The following is a 5,950-nucleotide window of genomic DNA, read 5'->3' as shown; positions in this document are numbered from 1 at the left end:
GAACCCAATCTAACACAATTGTGTTTCTAGAAATCTGTCTATTTCTTCTAGGTTTTCAAATTTGTTGGAGTACAGTTCTTAATACTCTAATACTATTCTTTTTATTTTTGTTGGTTCTAGACGGAAGGTTGGGCAATCTACTTCCATAGTGATACCTTGAAAACCCAAGGAGGGCTTGCTATGATCCAACTTGAAGGCAGTGAGTTTGGGTGTTTTTGTTTTTTAACTCCTTAAATATGGACTGTGCTTAGTGACTGTCTTTCAAAGATTATCGTATGGGAGGGGGTAAAAGTAACTTTATAGTGGAGAAACCTGACTAACACTACTCAAGTCCTCAGAGAATCAAACTCCACATCAACAGTGATAAGTTATGTTGATGGTATGTAGCCTGATAAAAAGTGATGAAACTAGCGCTTTACCTCTCCCCAAAAATCATAACCCCAGGCTAATCATGAGAAAAATGTCAGCTCAATATCAATTGAAGGACATTCTACAAAATAACCCACCCGTATTTCTCAAAACTGTCAAGGTCATCAAAAACAAGGAAAGTATAAGAAACTGTCATAGTCAAGAGGAACATAAGGGGACATGACAACTGACCTGGATGGGATCCTAGAACAGAAAAAGAACATTAGGTTAAAAACTAAGGAAATCTGAACAAAGTATGGATTTTAGTGAATAATAAGGAGCTCTAGTGACATAGTGGGTAAGGTATTTTGCTGCTAACCAGAAGGTCAGATGGTTCAAACCCACCAGCTGCTCTGCAGGAGGAAGATGAGACAATCTACTTCCTTAAAGATTTACAGTCTTGGAAACACAATGGGGGTCACTATGGATCAGAATAGACTCCATGGCAGTGGGTTTAGTTAATAATAAGGTATCAATATTAGTTTCTTGTTGTTGTTATGTGCCGTCAAGTTGGACCCGACTCATAGTGACCCCTCCTTGGGTTGCCAAGGCAGTATCACTACAGAAGTAGGTTGCTCAACCTTCCTTCCGAGGAGTGGCTGGTGGGATTGAATCTCCAGCCTTCTGGTTAGTAGTCAAGTGCCTTAGGTACTATGCTACCAGAGCTCCTATTAGTTCATTAATAGTAATAAATTTTCCATGCTAGTATAAGATGTTAACAGGAGACAGTAGTAGGTGTATGACATAGAACTTTGTACTACTTTCACAATTGTTCTGTAACTTGAAAACAGTTGTAAAGTAAAGGCTTATTTTACTTTTTTTCTTTAAAGGAATATGGTCTTAATGCAGACAATTTGAAAAACACAGAATATTATGTTTTGTTTTCCCCTTCTTCCTTTCTTACATGCTACTTCTGTTAGAGAGTAACTTTAGATTATAATCCAAAATATAAATAACAATTTATATTCTCTGTTCTAATTTACACACCCTTCTGAACCCACCTCATTAGAGAAGTTTCTGTGGAGTCACACTAGATGATTTCATGCCTTTTTTAAATCTGTATGTGGGTAGCACATAGTTCAAACATAATTTTAAAATAACTTTTTTTTTTTTTTATTTTGTCACTGAACCCTTGGAAATGTGCTTTCCATGTTCAGGTTTGGTTACCTCTAGTACTGCTCTAAGGAGCTCTGGTAGAACAGGGACTAAGGCATTTGACTGTTAACCAGAAGGTTGGTGGTTCAAACCCACCACCCACTCCATGGAAGCAAGACTGGTCAATCTACTTCTGTAGAAATTTACTGCCTTGGAAATCCAGTGGGGGTCACTATGAGTCAGAATCGACTTGGTGGTAGTGGTTTTGTGTTTTTTTTTTTTTTTTTTTGGTGCTGCTCTAACAGGAAATACCACAGGTGGAATGGCTTTGACAAACAGGAGTTTATTCTCTTACAGTTTTGGAAGCTAGAAGTCCCAGTTCAAAGTGCTGAACTTTAGGGACTATTTGAAAGCCCCTTGCACCTGGCCCACTGAAGCTGGAGGCTTTCTTCACTCAGGCAGCTGCTGGCTGCTGAGGCTGGCAAACCCAAGGATGACAAGTGAAAAGGCACAGTCCCAAATGTTACCAAACCACACAGCAGGCCATTAATTTAAGTCCATTGAAAGTCCCAAGATCAGCAGACCATGACCAGCTACTGAATGAAACTTGGCTATATGCAGGGATCAAGCATGCCAAAAAGCTAGAGACATTCTTCACAGCTGCTTCTTATAAACTGGACACATACTACATCTCTAAAGTTGCCACAGAGCTATTCCAGTAGATTCCACCATGGAGTTGATTATCAGTCTCACCATGGGGAATTACTACATCTGCTGCCCAGCCACTCAACAAGGTCCAACCATGTTGACACACAACCTTAGCTACCACACACAGTTTAGTGAATTCCCTCCTCTCTGATTATACCCCAAGGTGGGCAAGTTTCGTGAAACAAATTAATAATTAATAGTACTTTCATATATTTAAAACTCCTGCACTATACTAACTCTATTTTTTATACACATGCTATAATGAGGGTAATAAATGTGAAAAACTAGATAAAGTGATGAGCTAATACAGCCACTTCTACCACTTCTACTTTTTCATGTTATACTTTTGGTCAGAGTTAAGTGCCATCACCTTTTGGCAAGTGTTAAGTCAAGGGTATTAGCTGTTTTCTTGTTGTGTTTGGTATGTATAAAAACCAAAAAACCAAACTCACTGCCATTGAGCTGGTTTCTATTCGTAACAACCCCTCCTTGGATTTACTAGGTGATATCTCTATGGAAGTAGATTACCCAATCTTCCTGCCAAGGAGTGGCTGGTGGGTTTGAACCTCCAGCCTTCTGGTTAGCAGTCAAATGCCTTAGGTGCCATGTCACCAGAGCTCCCAGTGTAGTAATTAAAATTTCTCATATTTGCTTTCTCCCAAGCACTACTCAGTTAATGGGATGAAAGATAGTGGAAACTAAGATGCTATTGCCTAAATGAGACTGTATTCCAAATACACCTTTTTAACAAAATCAATTTGGTAGTTCCTTACACATAACTTTAAAAACTTTATTCTGTTCTAGGAAAATGCACTCATGGTGACATCCTTTCACATCCCCAGCATTGTAAAATATTGAGATGAAATAACCAAAAAAAAAAAAAACAAACTCACTGCTGTCAATTCGGATCCGACTCATAGCAACCCCTCCTTGGGTTTCTGAGGCGGTATCACTGTGGAAATAGATTGCCCAACCTTCCTTCTCAGGAGTGGCTGGTGGATTTGAAATTCCAGCTTTCTGGTTAACAATGAAATACCTTAGGCACTACGCCACCAGAGCTCCCTTGAGATGAACCTCCTATTTGAGGACATTTGTCTGAGAGTGAAGTATCTAGTCAATAGAAGAAATGGGATGGAAGCTAGAGGGTATATAGCCCTATTTTAAAAGAATCTAGCTCTTAAGCATAATAAATATGTGAAATAAGGAATTTAGCATGCACAAGAAAAATATAGAATAAGATAGTATATTAATAATATATGCTATATTTATAATTACATTTAATCCACTTTAGAGAAAGTATTCATAATTTGGTAATATTTCAGTTACTTGTTTCTTAGGAAAATAGTCATCTATTCATATACTATTCAAATATAACATAATTTAAATAAAAAGTAAAACAAGACCCAACATAAAAGGAGTAGTTATCTCCTGTATAATTGAAGATAGTTTAAATATGTCAACACCTTAGATTTTGAATTAATTAAGCCAAGAAGGTCAACTTGATCATCAGACATTATTTGTTAGATGAGGGCTTAACTGCCTTTACTTTCTTACAGAAATAGTAGAAAATTGTGATAATAATTTTAAAAAAAAGCCTATCAGGATATATTATTGCATTCTATTTTGCATACTTAATTAAATATTAAAAGTTACCAGAAGTATTAAGTATGAAAAATAGAATGCAAAGATATATCCTGATAGCACATACAGTCAAGCCAATATGTAATGTGTTTTTGTGACTTTTCATAGCCAGATATGAAAAGTATAAGTATCAGATAAGTATCAGAGCCAATTATCCATATATATGTCATATGTCCTGGGACACTATCCTTGATAGCTGTCCAATTGGAAGTAGTACCTGTAACAAAGATAAATTTAATTTTTCAGTAATTAAGAATAACTTTATGTACATAATGACCAGCCATGGACACTATAGACAAGTAAGTTAGTGGAAGACGAATGGCTATTTTAAAACATTGTTTAATTCACTTAACATTGAGTGTGACATACCATGATCATGCTTTTTAAAAGATATGGGTATATTTAAATCTACTAATTACTATTTCTTGACATTATTGGTATTATTATTGCTGCTGTTGTTGTTATGTGCCATGGAGTTGGACCCGACTCATAGTGACCCCTCCTTGGGTTTCTGAAGCAGTATCACTATGGAAGTAGATTGTCCCATCTTCCTTCCAAGGAGTATGGATATTCTCCTGTGAGTCATATACCATGCCATTTTAAATATTAATGAAATAAATATAATATTGTATTATAATTATATGAGCTAATGTACTTAATAAATAATACATTTCTATTTATTTAATTTGATTTAACTGGTCTAGGAATTGTGAAATAATAGGCCATTTGAGTGTTCTCTTCAGTCCAAACTTTTGGACTGCTTTGACCTCTGACTTTATTAAGTATAACATACTTATTACCAACCTAAATACTTTATTAGCTAAAACAATAGAATGGAAAAGCAACAAATGAATATTGATGTCAATGATTTCATTTTACTTGGATACATAAACAATGCCCATAGAAGCAACCATCTATAAATCAAATGACATATTACATCGGGCAAATTTCTTTACAAAAGACCTCTTTAAAGTGCTAAATAGCAAAGACATCACTTTGAGGAATAAGGTGTGCAGGTCTAAGCCATGGTGTTTTCAGTTGTCTCATACGCATGTAAAAGCTGGACAATGAATAAGGAAGATCAAAGAATTTATGCATTTGAATTTTGGTGTTAGTATAGAATATTTAATGTGCAATGGACTCTCATAAGAGGAAAAGGATCTGTCTTGGAAAAAGTACAGTCAGAATCTCCTTAGAAGCAAAGATGGCAAGATTCTCTCTCTGTACTTTGGATATGTTATCAGAAGGGGCCAGTCCCTAAGGAAGAAGGAAGAACCTTTTGCTTGGTAGGCAGTCAGCAAAAAAGATGAAGACCCTCAATGAGATGAATTGACACAGTGACTGCAATGATATGTTCAAACACAACAAGAATTGTGACACTGGTACAGGACCAAGCAGTATTTCATTCTATTATACATATGGTAGCTATGATTCATTCTATTATACATATGGTCGCTATGAAATGGAAAAGACTCCATGACACCTAACAACAATAACAACAGGTTGGTAAACTGAATGGAATAAGTTAAAAGTAGAGAGTAAAACTCTCTGAATTTGAAAATCAAATAAAAAAATTAGGAAATGTATTTTAAGTTTTTTGAGAAAGCACCATGCTGCTTATCACAATGGCTATACCATTTTGCATTTTCACCAGTAATGGGTAAGGTTTCCAGTTTACCCCCAACTTTACCAACAGTTGTTATTTATTTTTTCATTTTAGCCATGTTGGTGGAAGTGAAATAATATCTCATTGTGGTTTTGACAGGTGTCTGTCTGATCACTAAAATGCTGAATATATCCCTTACTCATTGTCCAGCTTTCACATGCATATGAGGCTATTAAAATACCATAGTTTTGGTTAGGCATACCTTAGTATTCAAAGACATCTTTGCTTTTTAACACTGTGAAGAAGTCTTTTGTAGCAGATTTGCGCAATTTAATATAATGTCTGATTTCTTCTCTCTCTCTTTTTTTTTATATTAGGATTTGGGTGAAGATTTACAGAGAAAATTCACTTTTCATACAGCAGTTCACATATACTTTGTCTCATGTCATTGTCCAAAATTTACAATGCAGCAGCTCCCCTCCCACTTCCTCC

This window comes from Orycteropus afer, unplaced genomic scaffold (genome assembly GCF_000298275.1).
Source record: "Orycteropus afer afer isolate SDZICR_OR568_19922 unplaced genomic scaffold, OryAfe1.0 scaffold00087, whole genome shotgun sequence".
NCBI lineage: Eukaryota > Metazoa > Chordata > Mammalia > Tubulidentata > Orycteropodidae > Orycteropus > Orycteropus afer.
The sequence above is the reverse complement of the archived record's forward strand: the minus strand, read 5'-3'. Positions refer to the sequence as shown.